The sequence below is a fragment of the Schistocerca cancellata genome, chromosome 3 (genome assembly GCF_023864275.1).
Source record: "Schistocerca cancellata isolate TAMUIC-IGC-003103 chromosome 3, iqSchCanc2.1, whole genome shotgun sequence".
Classification (NCBI taxonomy): domain Eukaryota; kingdom Metazoa; phylum Arthropoda; class Insecta; order Orthoptera; family Acrididae; genus Schistocerca; species Schistocerca cancellata.
In genome coordinates, this window is record NC_064628.1 from 491,634,873 (window position 1) to 491,657,186 (window position 22,314).

The window sequence follows — 22,314 nt, forward strand, 5'->3', positions numbered from 1 at the left end:
TATGTAGGTTGTATTACTATTATAAAGTGTTAATTCAAGTTAAACTAAAAATAAAAACTAGTTTAATAAATTTTAATAGATGTCCAGTGTAAAGGAAAGAGACGGACCAGTACCACTTAGATTCTTCAACGCAGGGTATAACAAAATGATACTAACAAACTTTTCGAGATTTTAGGGGATGAATTGAGGATCAAACTGAGTATAAGTGTCATGTCTGGAAAGTCAACAGACGCTATAGAGTGTTGTAGCTATTGGGGTGTGCACATGCTGCAGGGTCACCCCTTAGGTAGCAAACTTAGGTTTCTAAGCTGACGCACCACAAGCAATACCGCCCGCCACAGCTCTGACAACATTTAGGATGTGCAGCGTCCACGCTCGTGAAAGAAACACAGTGGAGATTTCTGAGCGCTGCAACAGCAGAGGTGTCAGCGTACAAACAACTCATGTTTGCTTCCGAAGAGGTGATTTTGGGACGGACGTTACCTTTTGTGTCTTAGATGCTCGGTGGTGTCACTGGTTGACTATCCCGGACATCCTGCACAAAATTCATTCCTCAAGATATCCTCTAAAATTCCTCAAAGTTTGTCAGTATCGGTTGTTGCACCCTGCATAAAAGAATGTAAGTGGTACTGGTTCGTGTCTTCAGTTGCAGAGGGAATCAATAAAATTCATTAAACTAGTTTTTACTTTTAATTTGTCTAGCTTGAAATTAGTACACTGTCATAGTAATAATAATACTACCTAGAAAAAAATGGTTCAAATGGCTCTGAGCACTATGGGACTCAACTGCTGAGGTCATTAGTCCCCTAGAACTTAGAACTAGTTAAACCTAACTAACCTAAGGACATCACAAACATCCATGCCCGAGGCAGGATTCGAACCTGCGACCGTAGCGGTCTTGCGGTTCCAGACTGCAGCGCCTTTAACCGCACGGCCACTTCGGCCGGCCAATACTACCTAGACATTGTTTCTTGTACTGGACTTGTGACATGACAAACTATAAAATTTATCTTTGGTAAATACTGGAATGTGGATGGTAGTTGGAACGGACGGCCTTACACGTGAGAGAAGGTGTCTGCACACTGGGTGTTGGGTCGTTGTATGATCGGCAGTCACAGAGGGAGGTGTCTGCGACGGGTTGGCCGCGCAGGTCAAAAAGCTTTTAACTTATTGTTAGCTGAAGGTATTAGTTAAGAAACGGACTTCACCATTTGTTGTTGTGTAATATCTGTACTTCGACCGATGTTTCAACTGCCCCCAAATTGACAGTTATCGTGTAGTGTGATATAAATAGTTGTTATAACCCATTGCATTGGTCCATATGATTTAATACACTCCTGGAAATGGAAAAAAGAACACATTGACACCGGTGTGTCAGACCCACCATACTTGCTCCGGACACTGCGAGAGGGCTGTACAAGCAATGATCACACGCACGGCACAGCGGACACACCAGGAACCGCGGAGTTGCCGTCGAATGGCGCTAGCTGCGCAGCATTTGTGCACCGCCGCCGTCAGTGTCAGCCAGTTTGCCGTGGCATACGGAGCTCCATCGCAGTCTTTAACACCGGTAGCATGCCACGACAGCGTGGACGTGAACCGTATGTGCAGTTGACGGACTTTGAGCGAGGGCGTATAGTGGGCATGCGGGAGGCCGGGTGGACGTACCGCCGAATTGCTCAACACGTGGGGCGTGAGGTCTCCACAGTACATCGATGTTGTCGCCAGTGGTCGGCGGAAGGTGCACGTGCCCGTCGACCTGGGACCGGACCGCAGCGACGCACGGATGCACGCCAAGACCGTAGGATCCTACGCAGTGCCGTAGGGGACCGCACCGCCACTTCCCAGCAAATTAGGGACACTGTTGCTCCTGGGGTATCGGCGAGGACCATTCGCAACCGTCTCCATGAAGCTGGGCTACGGTCCCGCACACCGTTAGGCCGTCTTCCGCTCACGCCCCAACATCGTGCAGCCCGCCTCCAGTGGTGTCGCGACAGGCGTGAATGGAGGGACGAATGGAGACGTGTCGTCTTCAGCGATGAGAGTCGCTTCTGCCTTGGTGCCAATGATGGTCGTATGCGTGTTTGGCGCCGTGCAGGTGAGCGCCACAATCAGGACTGCATACGACCGAGGCACACAGGGCCAACACCCGGCATCATGGTGTGGGGAGCGATCTCCTACACTGGCCGTACACCACTGGTGATCGTCGAGGGGACACTGAATAGTGCACGGTACATCCAAACCGTCATCGAACCCATCGTTCTACCATTCCTAGACCGGCAAGGGAACTTGCTGTTCCAACAGGACAATGCACGTCCGCATGTATCCCGTGCCACCCAACGTGCTCTAGAAGGTGTAAGTCAACTACCCTGGCCAGCAAGATCTCCGGATCTGTCCCCCATTGAGCATGTTTGGGACTGGATGAAGCGTCGTCTCACGCGGTCTGCACGTCCAGCACGAACGCTGGTCCAACTGAGGCGCCAGGTGGAAATGGCATGGCAAGCCGTTCCACAGGACTACATCCAGCATCTCTACGATCGTCTCCATGGGAGAATAGCAGGCTGCATTGCTGCGAAAGGTGGATATACACTGTACTAGTGCCGACATTGTGCATGCTCTGCTGCCTGTGTCTATGTGCCTGTGGTTCTGTCAGTGTGATCATGTGATGTATCTGACCCCAGGAATGTGTCAATAAAGTTTCCCCTTCCTGGGACAATGAATTCACGGTGTTCTTATTTCAATTTCCAGGAGTGTAGTTGAACCCGCCTGTAACTGTTTCACCTACATTGTATTACAGATAGGTTTGTTGATGACTATAAAAGAGAGAAGGGTGGGGGTGACACTCGGTGCCGGCACACAGCCTCGAACAGCATCCATGGGCCCTCCAAGTTTAACGTAGCCATTCGATGGACGGATCAGCGCCAAAAGTGTCAGATGCACACACTCCATCAGGCATTGCAGCGAGGTTTGGACAATGACTCAAAGTCTGTTGATCAGGAACTGTACACCACTACATCTCGTCCCCTTGTCGGCAAATAATTCGAAATTACTATTTCATCCAATACAAAGCGAAACTATGCACACGGCCGTAGCGGAATGTGACAACGGAGCAGTCGATTCCTGACACGGTAACACTGCAGATTCAGAGGCGGAGTTAGGTGAGATGTAAGCGGCGAATTTGCGCATCCTGTGCTTTCGTTACGGCGGCTATAGCTGTGTGCACGTAATGAGGTGGGTGGGGATTTACACTAGCAATGGGCCATGAAGCAAGTGATGCGCCAGCCAGTATGAAGGATTCGAATTGGCTATCTCCAGTTCAAACGACACCACATCAGTTAATGTTAGCGACTTCGATTAAGAGGCAATTTGATTCGTTAATAATAAACAGCCAAAAAGTGTTGCTATCCGCCAGTTTATACATCTTTATCTGAATGCACTATGCGGTATGGAAACATTTCGCGACAAATGTGATACCGTACCGATTCTTTCGCCTTCCTATCCCTGTGTCTTTTGGTGCCTAGGGTCCAAGTGTAAGGCGTCTCCTCAGTCCCTCTTTATTAACATCTTTTCTACATCTAGTTGGAAAGATTGGATAAGGTTGGTGAATATATTTCAGTACACAAACACTGCCCTCTGAAGAACAGAGAATTCACAGCAGTGTCTGCTGCCAACTGCCGTCTTATAACACTACCTCTGTACCAAGCTTGTGAACTGACCAGTGACTATCTGTCGCCACATGTTTGCCGTATAGCTGTGAATGATGCAGTAGACATATGACAAAGTTATCATCTCTGTCTACTTTTTGCCTTGTTTGAACTGTCGCATCTACAGCATTTCTAATCTAAAATGTGATGCAATACTTGCCAAACTAAAATTATTGCCACACGTTACGAAAAAAAAATCTAACGAGAAGTAAGCGTCACATTTGGCAGCTGTTTCTGTTTGTGACTCTCCCTACAAAAATTACATGCACTGAAAGTTACACTCCTTGAAATGGAAAAAAGAACACATTGACACCGGTGTGTCAGACCCACTATACTTGCTCCGGACACTGCGAGAGGGCTGTACAAGCAATGATCACACGCACGGCACAGCGGACACACCAGGAACCGCGGTGTTGGCCGTCGAATGGCCCTAGCTGCGCAGCATTTGTGCACCGCCGCCGTCAGTGTCAGCCAGTTTGCCGTGGCATACGGAGCTCCATCGCAGTCTTTAACACTGGTAGCATGCCGCGACAGCGTGGACGTGAACCGTATGTGCAGTTGACGGACTTTGAGCGAGGGCGTATAGTGGGCATGCGGGAGGCCGGGTGGACGTACCGCCGAATTGCTCAACACGTGGGGCGTGAGGTCTCCACAGTACATCAATGTTGTCGCCAGTGGTCGGCGGAAGGTGCACGTGCCCGTCGACCTGGGACCGGACCGCAGCGATGCACGGATGCACGCCAAGACCGTAGGATCCTACGCAGTGCCGTAGGGGACCGCACCGCCACTTCCCAGCAAATTAGGGACACTGTTGCTCCTGGGGTATCGGCGAGGACCATTCGCAACCGTCTCCATGAAGCTGGGCTATGGTCCCGCACACCGTTAGGCCGTCTTCCGCTCACGCCCCAACATCGTGCAGCCCGCCTCCAGTGGTGTCGCGACAGGCGTGAATGGAGGGACGAATGGAGACGTGTCGTCTTCAGCGATGAGAGTCGCTTCTGCCTTGGTGCCAATGATGGTCGTATGCGTGTTTGGCGCCGTGCAGGTGAGCGCCACAATCAGGACTGCATACGACCGAGGCACACAGGGCCAACACCCGGCATCATGGTGTGGGGAGCGATCTCCTACACTGGCCGTACACTACTGGTGATCGTCGAGGGGAGAACTGAATAGTGCACGGTACATCCAAACCGTCATCGAACCCATCGTTCTACCATTCCAAGACCGGCAAGGGAACTTGCTGTTCCAACAGGACAATGCACGTACGTATGTATCCCGTGCCACCCAACGTGCTCTAGAAGGTGTAAGTCAACTACCCTGGCCAGCAAGATCTCCGGATCTGTCCCCCATTGAGCATGTTTGGGACTGGATGAAGCGTCGTCTCACGCGGTCTGCACGTCCAGCACGAACGCTGGTCCAACTGAGGCGCCAGGTGGAAATGGCATGGCAAGCCGTTCCACAGGACTACATCCAGCATCTCTACGATCGTCTCCATGGGAGAATAGCAGCCTGCATTGCTGCGAAAGGTGGATATACACTGTACTAGTGCCGACATTGTGCATGCTCTGTTGCCTGTGTCTATGTGCCTGTGGTTCTGTCAGTGTGATCATGTGATGTATCTGACCCCAGGAATGTGTCAATAAAGTTTCCCCTTCCTGGGACAATGAATTCACGGTGTTCTTATTTCAATTTCCAGGAGTGTATTATGTCACTCGTTAATGTCATACTGGTCGTGTCTGCATTATTTCAGACACAGTCAACGGTACATTGATTAAATAACTCGCCATGCCTAAGCTCACGTGAAAGTCAACGCTAAAGCAGCTAAGCAGCCAGTACAGACACACAACTACAATCACCGTCACGAAAGCAGAGGATCGGTACTTACGTTTCACTCCACTCCACGCCTGCAGTTGCATTGCTCCGTGTCGGGCACGGTACTCTATTCTCACAATCCGCTACTTCCGTGTTTATGGTTTTTGCTTTGTTCCACCAACACGTTCAGCTTTACTTATAGTTATGAGAGATACTGCGTAATACAATTTTTTTTTCTGACAGCTGGTTGTTTTTATTCAAGATTCCAGTATATTATATTATTCCCCACTCTTTTGGTTACAAAACCCTATTTTTAACACAGTATCCGTTCAATGCGACGGCCTTACGCCACCATACTGGGAGCGCCTGTACGTCCGCAAGTTACCACTCTACTGGTCGACGTCGGAACCAAAGTGTTACTGCATCAAAAACCGCCCCATCATTCACGGACTGCTTTCCGTGGAGTGCATCCTATATTGAACCAAACAGACAGAAGTCGGAAGGTGTGGAATTAGGGCTGTAGTATGGATAAGGAAGAGCAGCCCAATGAAGTCTTGTGAGCTCCCCTTAGGTGTGTTGTCGTGGAAGTGTTTGATAGTGATTAGTCGACCACCTCGAATGAGAATGTCCGCACTTCCCAACATTGCAGGAGTCACAGCTGCGTGCGACCGGCCGGCACGTGTGAGATCGGAAGGTTTGTGCGACCTTGTTGCGATTATGACAGACGCCTCGCCCAACGACTCGCCGTGCTTTTGTTCACTGCCAGGTCTCTGTAGACATTCTGCAAGTGCCCATGAATATCTACGATGCTCTTGTTTTACGCCAAAAGATACACAGCTCTCTGCCGGAACACACCTCCTTTACAGATGCCATTTTGAAGGCTACGTACAGCGCCACCACCTATCAGAACTTCATGAAATTATGGGGGCTGAAACGGGGATGTTCCACAATCTCCCGGAACGAAACCCACATTTTTTTTCAGCCGACGGTGACCTAGAAAAGAAAAGTGTTACATTATTTATTGAATGCCTTTCGTACAATTGAGTGTGAGGGCTTGGAATCATACATTCTCTTCCTTCTTAATGACATCGGTTTTAAGTTAAGAAAATATGAATATGGACGCAAATTTCTTGTGGAGCGGAGGGATACTGCTACCGTGAGAGCTACATTTTTGTGGACTATGCATTTACTGATTACGGAGGACAATAGGACTATTATTTATCTGGACAAAACTTGAGTTTCACGGAAGTATATGAACAAACCTATTTGGCTCGACTCCAAGGGAAATGGTGGCCCGAAAAGATCTGCGGGTACTTTTGCACAGCGAATATCGGTATTTTGGATGATGGGCATAGTGATGAAGAGTCTGTAAGAGCTACAAATATGATCCCTTTGGGCTGCAGGGAATATTCTCGGTCTATTAAGGCGAGCTTTCGGAACGAGGAATCGGGTGGCAGCGTGCGCACACGGGGTATCTCGCAAGTAAATATCGTTGACAGGTGACACGACACTGTAATGATGTCTCAGATGCTAACAAAATTAAATTTATAATTTTCATAACAACTTTCTCGCTAGAAGTTCCTACGAGGTTCAACAGAAGCAAATTCACCAGCAACGACATTTTCTGTTTTTCCGGTTAAACAATTTCACACCACTTACTGTATTTTCTTTTTATCTGGACAGACGTTTATGTCTTCACGATAAAATACGTATACGATGTATGTATAAACTTTGGAAATATTTATACCTTTTCTTCTGCAAAAACACAAAGGCGGGCTGAAAAGAAGGGCCTTCGAATTTTTTATGTGAAAACTCCTGAAGCTATTTAAATAAAACAAACGTTATTAAAATTCTACATCTTTGTTCTTCATATATATGTATTTGCAGCCCTCTGCCGCTAGAGGGCTCCAAATTGTAGCGTATGACATGGCGCTATGTATCGTAACTTGTCGGTGCTGAGAAACAGCGTACTGGAATCGAGTTTCGAATTCGAAGAGTTCGTCCGCACATGGAGTATCCTCTCCTTCAGCAGCGCTGCGATACCTGCAACAATCCGACGCCTTAGGTTCGCTGTCGTCGATCATCCTCCATAAGTTCCAACAGGGTCCCATACTATTTTCATTTGTTTCCAAAACTTAATGAACACCTTCGAGGACTTCACTTTTGCAAACAGAAGTGACATTGTGGCTCCGCCAACGAAGTGAAACATTCTTCTAGGACGGTATCAGTTAACAAGTCTCTCTTAGTGAGAAATGTGTTCGTCCAAGGGAGACTATTTGAGAAATAAATATGTAGACATGACAGAAATAAATATGTAGACATTAAAAATAAAGACGTAGAATGTTGGTAACATTTGTTTCATTTGAAAAGTCTTAAAGGGTTTGTCATAAAAAAATCTAAGGTACTACTTTTCAGCACGCCCTCGTATGTTATTGCTTCTTGCTGTACGCTCAATTGAGGTAAACAATGTTTTTTATGGCTGGCTCTGAGCACTATGGGACTTAACTTCTGAGGGCATTAGTCCCCTAGATCGTAGAACTACTTAAACATAACTAATCTAAGGACATCACACACATCCATGCCCGAAGCAGGATTCGAACCTGCGACCGTAGCGGTCGCGCGTTTCCAGACTGTAGCGCCTATAACCGCTAGGCCACTCCGGCCGGCAATGTTTTTTATCTTGAAGCTTTCTTAATATTGTTTTTGTCAAGTAACAACTGGCAGTAATGATCTATTGGAAAGTATTGCATCATATTTTAGACATAAAATAGAGAGGTATGAAATTTCAAAGGAACCATCCCGGCATTTGCCTGGAGCGATTCAGGGAAATCACGGAAAACCTAAATCAGGATGGCCGGACGTAGGATTGTGTGGCTTCCTTGTGTGACTCTGTTGTGTAAGGTTGGTCGTCAGTTGACGGTAAGACGCAGTGGCATAATGCTGTCAGGTGCCACCCACTTGTGTAAATGTTGAAACGATAGAGGGCTGCTACAAAAGATAGCGTCTGTTCGCCCACTAAACTCTTTTTATAGTCAACACAATTCTTGATCAGTAATGATGTCTCACAAAAGAGGTATATTTAGCAAGTAACCGACAGAGAGAGGAAGATGGCTCAGATGGTTCAAATGGCTCTAAGCACTATGGGACTTAACATCTGACGTCATCAGTCCCCTAGACTTAGAACTATTTAAACCTAACTAGCCTAAGGACATCACACACATCCATGCCCGAGGCAGGATTCGAACCTGCGACCGTAGCAGCAGCGCGGTTCTGGACTGAAGCGCCTAGAACCGCTCGGCCATAGTGGCCGGCAGGGAGGAAGATGCACCTACACTACTGGCAATTAAAATTGCTACACCAAGAGGAAATGCAGATGATAAACGGGTATTCACTGGTCAAATATATTACACTAGAACTGACATATGATTACAGTTTCACGCAATTTGGGTGCATAGAGCCTGAGAAATCAGTACCCAGAACAACCACCTCTGGACGTAATAACGGCCTTGATACGCCTGGGCATTGAGTCAAACAGAGCTTGGATGGCGTGTACAGGTACAGCTGCCCATGCAGCTTCAACACGATACCACAGTTCATCAAGAGTAGTGACTGGCGTATTGTGACGAGCCAGTTGCTCGGCCACCATTGACCAGACGTTTTCAATTGGTGAGAGATCTGGAGAATGTGCTGGCCACGGCAGCAGTCGAACATTTTCTGTATACAGAAAGGCCCGTACAGGACCTACAACATGCGGTCGTACATTATCCTGCTGAAATGTAGGGTTTCGCAGGGATCGAATGAAGGGTAGAGCCACGGGTCGTAACACATCTGAAATGTAACGTCCACTGTTCAAAGTGCCGTCAATGCGAACAAGGGGTGAACGAGACGTGTAACCAATGGCACACCATACCATCACGCCGGGTGATACGCCAGTATGGCGATGGCGAATACACGCTTCCAATGTGCGTTCACCGCGATGTCGCCAAACACGGATGCGACCATCACGATGCTGTAAACAGAACTTGGATTCATCCGAAAAAATCACGTTTTGCCATTCGTGCAACCAGATTCGTCGTTGAGTACACCATCGCAGGCGCTCGTGTCTGTGATGCAGCGTCAAGGGTAACCGCAGCCATGGTCTCCGAGCTGATGGTCCATGCTGCTGCAAACGTTGTCGAACTGTTCGTGCAGATGGTTGTTCTCTTCCAAACGTCCCCATCTGTTGACACAGGGGTCGAGACGTGGCTGCATGATCCGTTACAGCCATGCGGATAAGATGCCTGTCATTTCGACTGCTAGTGATACGAGGCCTTTGGGATCCAGTCCGGCGTTCTGTATTACCCTCCTGAACCCACTGATTCCATATATTCTGCTAACAGTCATTGGATCTCGACCAACGCGACCAGCAGTGTCGCGATACGATAAACCGCAATCGCGATAGGCTACAATCCGACCTTTATCGAAGTCGGAAACGTAATGGTACGCATTTTCCTCCTTACAGGAGGCATCACAACAACGTTTCACCAGGCAACGCCGGTCCACTGCTGTTTGTGTATGAGAAATCGGTTGGAAACTTTCCTGCTGTCAGCACGTTGTAGGTGTTGCCACCGGCGCCAACCTTGTGTGAATGCTCTAAAAAGCTAATTATTTGCATATCACAGCATCTTCTTCCTGTCGGTTAAATTTCGCGTCTGTAGCACGTCATCTTCGTGATGTAGCAATTTTAGTGGCCAGTAGTGTATATTATGATGAATTTCTTTTAAAGAGACAAATTCACGATCTGCATATGGGGTAAGTTTCGGTGCATGCAGTGTCTACGAGTCGCAGAGCGGGTCTACAAAGGGGCTGTATTGCTCTGATCTTTATTATGGATAGATTAATCGTCTTAATTCAGTTCAGAGGGTGGTGCGTTAGGAATGATTTTCAGAGGAAGATCAGTGCATTGGTATTTATTAGACGACAGACGTGTATTCATGTTCTGTTTGTACCTGTTCTTTGTTACTCTGGAGTCAGATTTAGTGTGAATTAGAAAGGGATTCTCTGTTTGTAAGGGACTGTATTTTCAGTGAGGTGGATAAAGAAGAAATAATCCTCCTTGTTACATTTTTTGCAACCAGTGAGAGACACATTTAGAAGTCGATTATGTGATACAGTTGCCTGTACTCTGGTTCAGGTTTCAATGATCGGCAGAGTCCGTAAGACGGAATGAATTAGCTAGTCTTCTGCAACAGCCGTCAACGTCTAATTCGAACATTTTGTACCAATCTATTCCTCGCTTGTAATGTACAAGTTGCGTCTCAGAATCTCGGTGAATGGGCTCAGAAGAAAACGGAAACAAAATTTACAAACAAAAACCTCTACAGGCCTTCAACGTAATCGGCATTAGCTACAGCACACTCCTGACTTAGGGGGAGTAGCTGTTGGAAACTGTCAGCAAATGCTTGTTGTGTAGTCACTCGAAGCACCGTGATCACGCGTTGTTGTATACACGCATCATTACATAAGATGTGACCTGGTGCCACGGAAACGTTACGGAGACTAAGCGGCAGTCAAGGGCATTGTGTTCATAGTCTTCCCCCGCCTCCCAGCAAAAGTCAGCTGACAAAATCCGAGATTAAGTCGATGTTGATAGCCTTCTTCAATAGCAAAAGTTTGATTCGTCATGAATTTCTACCCGAGGGAGGCGGTGAAGTCAATAAACACCACTCCACTGACAGTCGCTTGGTCTCTGTATTGCATTGGTAGCAGCGGGTGCTGTAACAATGACCACGATGACAACACACGGCCACGGTGCTTCGAACGATTGCACAAGAAGCATCTGCCGACAGTTTCCAGCAGCTTTACATCTGATGTCAGAAGGGTGATAACTCTGAAGGGCAGTAAATGTATTTTGTTTGTATCTTTGTTTCCTTTATTCTCTGACATCATTCAACGAACTTTTCAGAAGCTTCTTGTAAATTTAGGCACACTCTCCTGGTGACCTGTGATTGGGTGAATCACAGCTTTAAGTGAGCTATGCATCCTGTACTCGCTGTCGTTCTTTTTATGCTGAACAACGCGGTAGGGTGATGTTGACGTATCAAGTTGGCGGTCAGAGAATATAGTGTGAGGAGAATTTCTCTAGCTATAACCTCGACAGAATACGTACTTCTCGTTTGATATTTTTATCAGTAGATTTATAATGAGTCCATTATGGACATTTTCGTGTTGTTCTTGCTGACCGTAATCATTCTTTTAATTTCGAAAGAGAAACAGTCTTGGTTACACAGTTCCAGCAGTTGCACCCAGCAATGTTGAATAGGTGCTACAGCAACAAGTGACATCATCTCAGTAGAAGCAGTCCATCAGTTGCACCCAGCAATGTCGAGTAGGTGCAGACAGCATCAGGTGACATCATTTCAGTAGAAGCAGTCCATCAGTGGCATCCAGCAATGTTGAGTAGGCGTAGACACCATCAGGTGACATCATTTCAGTAGAAGCAGTCCATCAGTGGCACCCAGCATTGTGGAACAGGTGCAGACAGCATCAGGTGACATCATTTCAGTAGAAGCAGTCCATCAGTGGCACCCAGCATTGTGGAACAGGTGCAGACAGCATCAGGTGACATCATTTCAGTAGAAGCAGTACATCAGTGGCACCCAGCAATGTTGAGTAGGTGCAGACAGCAAGAAGTAACATCATTTCAGTAGAAGCAGACCATCAGTGGCACCCAGCATTGTGGAACAGGTGCAGACAGCATCAGGTGACATCATTTCAGCAGAAGCAGTTCATCAGTGGCACCCAGCAATGTTGAGTAGGTGCAGACACCGACAAATGACATCATTTCCATAGAAGTAGCTCCATCTGTGCACCCAGTATTGTTGAGTAGGTGCAGAGAGCAACAAGTGACATCATTTCAATAAAAGCAGTTCCATCAGTTGCACCCAGCAATGATGAGCAGGTGCAGAGAGCAGTCCATAATATTCACTATCACTGATCACACTGTTCATCACAGTTTATAAGCAGAAAGTAAACATGTCCTATTGGCACCAATCATGTAGAAAAAGTACAAGTAACAGTCCATAATATTCACTATCACTGATCACACTGTTCATCAGCAGAAATTAAACATGTCCTAGTGGCACCAATCATGTAGAAAAAGTACAAGCAACAGTCCATAATATTTACTATCACTGATCACACAGTTCATCAGCAGAAATTAGACATTTCTAAGTGTCACACATCATGTTGAAAAGTGCAGGTAACAGTTCATAATATTCACCATCACTACTCAGACAGTTCAAGCATGAAGAATAGTTTGAATACACATACAAATGCTTTTACACTAAACATACAAATCATAACAAACACACAAATGATGTCAGATAATTGTCATATTAACTATTACAAGTACACAAACATCAGTAAACCTATAATATTTATGGATGTCAGTGCAAGCCACTACAAACAAATAAAATAATATTTAGGAGATAGGTGGGTGGGATTAGGAAAGGAAAACACACAAAACACACTCACTCATCTTTCATCCACATTAAGTACTACTGTGTAATTGAATAGTGTTAACTGTGTAATTGCAATTCTGTCAAAATTTGATGTTCATCATGTGTATCAAGTGGTAGTGGCAGCAATGTATAACAGTCAATAATAGTTAAGTCAACGTCATAGTCATCATGTCAAGACCAATGTTTGCCAAGCCAGATCAAAATGTACGGTTGCTGAACAACTGTCAGTGTGCCAAGATATGCAAATACTTCCTCTCTCCAAAAAAAAAGGACATTCTGCTTAGTGATTTAACAAAGTGTGTGTAGACAATCTTCCTTCCACTTTAGTGTTCTAGTCTCCTATCTTCATCCTCCTTGTTCCATATAGACCAACAAAAAAAATATGCACCTCACTCACTTTACCTCTTATCCACCAAAACTCCAACAATCATCAATTTCACACAATCTCAATACCTCAATAATATCTCTTCAATACGTCGATACATATAAACCTTATCGCCAATATCATTTCACTTCCATAACAACTCTTTCCTCTAGTCAGTCTCCTCGAACAAGTACAGAGAAAATCCTAGTGCAAACTTCAGTTCATCATCCCATACAATCTGAAAACACATTGTCAACACACAACCTCTGTGTAATCCGTCTGACCCAAATCTTCTACTCATTATGAGTTGTAAACAAAAGAAATGCATACATGACCTCTAACAGACTTAGTTCGAATAACTCTCAGTAATTAAGTACGATTACGGAGTGTGAATGATCATAATATTTCACAGTGTGTACACCACTTCAAGAATTATGGCAAACAGAAGCAAACATGTGGAGTATTTCTTGTGTCAAGTGTCACTTCCTATTTCAATTGCTCACGAAAAATGCAGTGTAATAACTGTCAATGGTCTAAACCTAGTTTTGGTATGTCATGTCGTTAGCTTCCTTCCTATTAGCATAAATTTATACAGCTTCCATAAAACCTCCAGCTCATGTGACTTCTATGACGTTTCTTGTACTAAAGTCGCTCGTCGAATTACTGCAGTTCATTTTCTTATGTTAAAATATAAAGCACTGAGCGCAAGCAAAACAAGCAATAGCGAGTAAATATACCAGTAGTGAACAGAATGTCAACAAGTGGATGCAGCACAATTCTTACAACGAGGCTCCGCCAAGCGAACAATCTATAATTAATACAATAATGTGACCTAAACTCTATGTTCATACACAGTATATCAGCATTTCTATATACCAAATTAAAGTATAGTTATGACAACAAGCAGAAATGTGTAAATATGCAATCCATACGCATAGCAGTAAACATATATCTTACGTACTAAATAGGTCATTAGCATCGTATCAGCGTAAGCATATAAATGTTCATATGTAATCTTAATAAGTAAACATGAAGGCGCAAGCAGATAAATCACAAAGTATAACTTACATACCTAACCACATCAGCACAATTAATCAGGTGACAATTATAATTTAAATAAATAGGCACAGCAGGCACATAATAAAAAAAATATGATATCAGTGAAAAAGCAGTGCAGCCAAGCGATGCATAATATACACAAGTTACAATCCAGTTCATTAATAATCATTGTCAAAATCAGTTAACGTACGCAAGCACGTCGCTTCACAAGTAATTTCATAGAACATGTAAATAGCACAAAGTATGAATCACGTAATCGCGAGCAGCAAATTACGTCTAAAGTACGTACCTAAGTGGAAATATGTTACCTGAAAAATAAACTCAATTAATAATTACCTTTTTAGTTTATTACTTTCTTCTTCGAAATGACATTTTTCCTGAAATTTTCTCGATAGAAAGTCGTCTTAACGTCGGACACGCACAGAATTTACCTGAAGTTCTTAAATATTTTATAGAACCGTATCCTGAAAAATACTGAATGTTAATAACATAATTCATCAAGTCATTATAGCTTTATACTGATTTTATTCGGAGAAAGACTGTGTATTTCTTTACGGCTGTCAGTGCATTCGCACCGAGCGCTCGATCAGCTGTAGGCGCGTGACGTAGAAAGCAATTGTTTGCGGTCAACGACTGCCTTGTGCGGCGTGCAGACTTCACTGTTGCTTTGAATATGTGCCGCCGCGCCGCCAAAACACAGCGCGGTATCCTTGTATTCTCTGCATGTTTACGTAAACTGTTGGTTTCTCGAAAGTATGTCATTCCACAAAAATTTTAACGTTAGATATATGATGTATTCCCTTAGAGCGTCGTGATTTAAGAGTTTCTACTTCTACAGTGTTATCATGAATAATTTTGCGAATTCTATATGGACCGTTATAAAGCAGAAAAAATTTGCGACACAAGCCTTTTCCTTTGTGAGACAAACGATGAGACTTAATTAACACTTTCTGACCAACTGACAAGATTTTTTAAACGACCAGGACGCTTAGCTGATTTCTCTCTTCTAGCAGCCGCAGATGTAATATTTCGTAGAGCCAGGTTGACAATTTCAGAATGCCGCAGTTTCCGTGTAGGCGGAAAAGGAACGATTTCAGAAATGCGATTTGTCGGTGCTTTGTTTTTTTAATATCAGTAAAGGCGGTAAAGAAGTTGAATCATTAGGGAGTTCATTCAGAATGTTTTGAAAAATATGAAGATACTGATCCCACGTTCTGCGATTCTGATGACAATAAAGACAACACAATTTATTGATTTCCTTCATCCATCTCTCTGAAGCGTTAGATTGGGGGTGAAAAAGTGAAATGAAAATTGGTTTAATTTTACGACGCTGTAGAGTACGAAGCCAAATTTTAGAACGAAACTGTGATCCATTATCTGATATAACCTTATCAACATGACCCACTTCTTTAAGAAAATGTTTGATGAAAGCGTTAGATACTGAACGAGCTGTTGCTTTGCGTAAAGGTGTAAAACACACATATTTTGATGTCAACTCCACTGCTACGAAAATGTACGCAAAACCATTAGTAGATCGAACCACTGGACCGAACAAATCAACTGCAGCCATGTCCTTTAATTTCGCTGGAATGATAGGAAACAACGGTGCTCTGTGAGAAATTGTTGGCGGCTTAGCCTTTTGACATAATTTGCATTTGGCAAGAACAAATCGAATACGTTTTTCCATATTATTGAAGTAGCAATTTTCTCGTAATTTATGAAAGTATTTTCTGGGACCAAAGTGTGCATAACTGAAATGCGTATACCAAATCAGCTTATTAACCCACTCATCAGGAATACAAACTAACCAAACAGAGTTGTCGACCGATTTTCGTTTAAAAATAATATCATTGCGAACTAAATAATGCTGCCTAATCGCTACGCTTTCCCCTCTCCTCCACTTCTCCTTAATGTCCTTCCAGATTGGATCCTTATTTTGCTCCTTAGCGATGTCCTGGAGCGAAGACGAAATAAAGTTCTCAAACGCAACACCTTGAATATACATCAAACAATAATTGTTTTCCTTGCAGTCCTCTTCAGCACTTTGTTTCAAACCTATAGGTGCACGTGATAAAGCATCAGCAACAATATTTGAAGAACCCTGTATGTAAACAATACTAAAATCAAATTCCTGTAGGTACAACGCCCATCGTGGCAATCTGCCATGAGTTAATTTTGTCGACATAAGAAACTCCAGAGCTCGATGATCGGTGTAAACCTTAGTATGTCTGCCAAACAAAAATGTCCGAAATTTTGTAAAAGCCCGAACAACAGCCAAAGCCTCAAGTTCCGTAATCGAATAATTCTTTTCTGATTTAGAAAGAACACGACTTCCAAATGCAATAGTTTTCTGGACTACAACGCCGTCTTCTTCTATCTCTTGAAATAAATGTGCACCTAGGCCTTTGTATGATGAGTCCGTCGCCAAACAAAAATCTTTAGATAAATCCGGGTGTGAAAGAAGTGGAGCAGCAACTAAAGCATCACGGAGTTGTTCAAATTCTGACTGAGCTTCCTCATCCCAACACCGATTAGATTTCTTTCCAGATAGTTCACATAAACGAGGTGTGGCCAAATCGTCCAATCTAAGAAAATTACAGACACCAAGGAAACTACGAACATCACGTTTTGTGGTAGGAACAGCATAATTACGAATAGCGTCTAGTTTTTCTGGATCAGGAAGAATACCTTCTGTAGAAATAATGTGACCGAGAAATCTCACCTGAGAACGACCAAATTCAGATTTTTCTAAGTTCACCGTAATGCCAACTCTTGCAAAAATACGTAATAATGAATCCAAAATTTTGTTGTGCTCATTCCAAGAATGTTTAGCAATAAGAATATCGTCAACATATGAAGTAATATTGTCACGAAGATAAACAGGTAAAATTTCATTTAAGCTACGAATGAATGCTGCAGAAGATACAGTAAGTCCAAACGGTAATTTCCGAAACTGGTAACAGTTACCAAAGGCTAAAAAGGCAGTGTATTTTCTACAATCAGGGTGGAGTTCTATTTGCCAAAAACTTGCGCGCATGTCAATCGTGGATAAAACTTTAATTCCATGGAAATGTTGAAGAAGTTCATCTAAATTTTGTGGGCGGTCAGTTTCAGGAATGATGATATTATTTATCTGTCTGGAATCCAGAACCAAACGAATTGACCCATCCTTTTTAAGAACAACGTGTAATGGGCTAGTATAAGGACTGACTGCAGGCTCAATAATGCCCTGATCTAACATGTACTGAAGTTCATTCTTAGCCTTGTCTCTGTAAGCCAAAGGAATAGCGTACGTTTTCCCGCGAAATGGTGTGTGTTCTTTTACTTTAAATAAATATTGTAAGCCTTGTATAGTTCCCGTGTGATGACTAAACACTGTAGCATGTGAAGTCAAAATTTGGTGCAGCTCTTCTCTTGCAACGTCATCTGGCACTTCAGCTTTCTTAACCTTTTCATTAATTAGTTCTTCGCTATTAATTATATCATCCATCACGTCTCTGTATCTATTGTCATTGTCATGAATAAACACATTGTCGTCATAATGCTCAACGAAAACATCAGAAGTAAGAAACCTTAAACATTTTGTATCTGACTCAGATCTTGTTAAACACTCGAAAAATTTCAAACATTTCGGCATTCCGGCAACAGTCAAATTCACACTTCCTTCTTTAAAGTTCAAAATTGCCTTATGTGCGTTAAGAAACTCCATACCTAATATAATTTGTGTACTGAGTAATGGAACAATAATAAAATTAGCAGAAAATTCGTATCCTTGACAATTGAAATTTAGGTTGTCTGTTGTTTAACTTCTACACCTTTTCCAGAAATCGCTCCTCGAATTGTAGTTTTAGAAATAGGTAACACAGGACAGGCAATAGTCCTTTCACATATACGAAAAACTGATTCACTAATGACGTTCAATGGGCTCCCAGAATCTAAAACTGCAGTGAACTTATTCTTACCCACACATACTTCAATAACAGGATGTAAAAATGCGTCTATATTATTTTCCTTTTCGTCTAACAAAATGTCTCTCATGTCTTCCAGGCGTACGTAGTGTAAAGCCGTAGTGTCATTACTTTCTGAACCGTCTATATTGCTGCCAGAAGCCGAAGCTGCTAGTCATTGTCGATTGTTTGCGTCACGTCTTTGATTATCCGCGTCATTTCGCGGATCCATTTCTACGATTTGCACTTGTCTCTCTGAAGTTCTGTCACGTGGAGGATGCCAATTAGGTCCCTCCTGTCTGTTAGATACAAATTCTTGGTTGTGTCTGTTATTAAAATTTCTGTTTTCCTGTCTGTCTGCATAACTACTTCTTGTGTAATTTCGACTGTCACTTCTGAAATTATTGTGGTATCTACTACCCTGATTATTTCTGTAGTAAGAATTTCTATTACTGTTTGAACAATTTCTGTCTTGATAATACCGATTACTGTTTCCGTATGATTGATCATTCCGGTACGAATTACCGTTATTATAATTGTCTGTGTAATTTCTGTTAGAACGTCTGTTATTGTCATAAGGCTGGTATCTATTGTCCTGTCTGTTACGTCTGTCATTGTCAAAATTACCCATATAACGCCCGTTCCGATCACTATCCCTTTTCTCTGAAATTCTATTGTAATTACTGTTACTGAAAAAGTTACAAGAAGTCCCGTCGTCGTTGTCATACTCAAGTTCTTGCAACAAAGTCTTAAAAGTCTCGATGTCGTCTTTACATCTTCCAGCTAAAGCAATTTGTCTTATGGATTGTGGCAGCTTAGTTAAACAAATGCGAATTAATTCAGTCGGGCTATAAGGGTTGGAAAGGAACTGATTCTTTCGAATCATGTCTTCAAAATATTCCGCTGGCATGCGGAACTCAGACTGTTTGAAATTACGCTGCATAATAAGACTGTGTTTGACTCTGTCTTGCGTGTTTTCGGACCAATATGCCGATAGAAATGCACGATAAAAATCATTTAGGCTACTACAATCTCTAATGAGTGCGCGCATCCGCGTCGCCGGTTCGTTTTCTAAATACCCACACATAAATTCCAGTTTGTGACTTAGTGGCCAATTTGGTGGAAGTGCGTACGTAAATTGATCTAACCATGCACATGTATGTATGTCATTCTTAGAATTGCGGAAGATCTTAAATTTCCGAACAGTCAAAAAGTGTTTATAGTCAAAGTTTTCGCCTCGTGGCGACAAAGACCTACCGCGTCTGTCCCAGTCCCAATGTCGATTATTGTCAAGTTCCCGCGCCTGGCGCTCTCTTGTTGCATCTCGTAAATGAAACAAATTACTTTCTTCAAACCCTTCTGCTATCTGTGATTCTAAATTTCTTCTGCTGTCTTTTCCTACGATTTCGCCTTCAATATGTTTGACTTGCTTTCGTAATGCCTCAACTTCCCTTTTAACGCGTTCATTAAATTTTCCCTGATTTTCAACATGCTTATTTATGTTCTGGTACTCTTCGGTTTCTGCAAATGGCAATGGTGCTGTATCATCTGAATCTCTGTCCCCATTTAAACTAAGACTTGTCAATTTGTCTGAAATCTCCTCAACTCTTTCCGATAAATCACCTATTCGTTCTTTCTGTTTATTTACGTCTTCCGTAAGAGTCGCGACTCGGGTTTCAGTATTAACACATTTAGTAGTTAACTGTTCATACTGTTGTGTTAGGTTATTTAATCTGTCATCTGGTACGGATTCCTCGATTCTCTCAAATATTTCTTCCTTATCCTTTGCACGTTGTAAATTTAACTCTGAAAATTTCTGTACTATCACGCGATCTCTTTCTTCCTGTTCTCTATCCTGTTCCCTTTGTCTAATCTCTACTGCAATTAATCTATTATTGTGAGAATTCAAAATCGGTTGTACTTCTTCTCTGATTTCTTTCTTTAATTCATCTTTCATATTTTTGAAACATGTCCCTATTCGTGAGTCTAACCGTGTTTCCATTGTTTCCATATCTGTTTTTAATTCAGATCGTAACTGTGATCCCATTGTTCCCATATCAGTTTTAATTTCAGATCGCAAAGTTCCCATCTCTGTTTTAAACTTAGATTCCAACTGTGATCCCAGATTAAATATTGCACCCATCAACTGCTCCATATTAGCCGGTTCGAAATTCTTTTCGCCCCTAACATTTCCCGCAAAACTAACTTCCTTCTGCATAGCCATAAAGCTATCTGTGTTCGATACTATTTCAGAATCTTCTATCGTTGATCTCGTACTCTGTGAATTTTCTGATTGAGAAAAATTTTGAAATGGTTCCGGACTGTTTTCCCGACTTATTACATTGTTTTCCACTTCATTATTCATCATACTGTTGTCCTGTGTTGGCGAGTTCGCCATGTCAACAATTTCGTCATTCTCACTATTCATCATTTTCGCCTTTTTCATCGATCGCGTAATCATTTAAAAAACATAAAAAATTCGTCACTGTACGAAAATTACACACAATGACTCCTCATCTTCAACAATACCATTCACACGAAATATTTCCCTCAAACACGATTAATCGAACAATTGAAATAATTGCACCAAATCGTCAAACGCGTATACAAGGCAATAAAAATTAAATTTCGAAAAATACCATTAGAAGAATGCCAATTACCAAATCTACACATGCAAAATAGACTACAATTACTAAACTACAAATTACTACTAAAATACTACTGTCTACTATTTTTACAATCAGAAGAATTCCAAGGGACGATCCGAAGCAGCGGTCGCCACGTGCATGGGGGCTTAATTTAAATACTACTGCAGATATTTTTTAGTAGCAGTAGCGATTACGCAAGTCTCGTAAACGGCTGGCCCTGACTAGTTTTTGTACGCAATCTGTTTGCATGGAACAACAACAAAGAATGAAATGAAAATTTTCGTTAACACAGTTAATTAATTAAGTCCCCAGCAACTATAAAATCTACGAAGCCAACAAAGCACAAGTGTAGCTGTTCTGTATGTGGTAGTATGACTCAACGCACATCTGGCACGGTTCTTCTTCAACAAGACAAGAATTTTTAAATACCAATTATACTGACGTGATAAAAGAAAATTAGAAATACTATAATTGTGCAAGAAAACCAAAATTACACTCTAATACAAGAACACAAGCCAGATGCTTTGTTGACTGAACCTGTAATGACACATTATTCAGGACCCTGAAAGAATAAAAGAACATAGTGTTGTATTACCTTCATATATATTGACGAAAAGCACTCAGATCATTACAATATCTCCATTGGAATAATATCTGCTATCTCTCCCATCAAATAACTGCATAAACATGGAACAACACTCTCCACTACCACACATCCACTCCGACTTCACGACAAGCAGTGTCCACCACAACTTCTCGGCAAGAACTGCTTGCCGCTACGTCTCAATAATCACTGCCAGTGGAGGCGGCGGAACAATACTCTCTGGCGCGATCTCTGGCGCTGTGGCTCAGTGTAGCCACCTTTCAAGTTTTAGGACTTGTTTATCGGCGGAAGGGACAAAGGCCGAATGAAAATGAGGAATCATAAACCATGAAATGGAACATTTGTTATACATTCAGTACTCACAGATATTTATTCTCTGTTAAATACATACTTAGTAGAATACATATATTTTGTACTTTGGCGCTCGTTGATAACATTCCTTTACAATTTGAGAGTTCTTAACTGATACTAATTGTAGCGTTGTCAGAGAGTTGAATTACAATAGCTAATTATTTACGTCACTTTTACTAAATTTGTTAGGCTGGTGGTCTTCTTAAATAAGAGTTTTTTGTGTTATTGGTACACGATGAAATGTAAATTAAAGGAAAGCTGCAACAACGAGGAATAAATATTGAGCAGCAGTCGTGGAAAAAACTGCGACTGCTTAACACGAC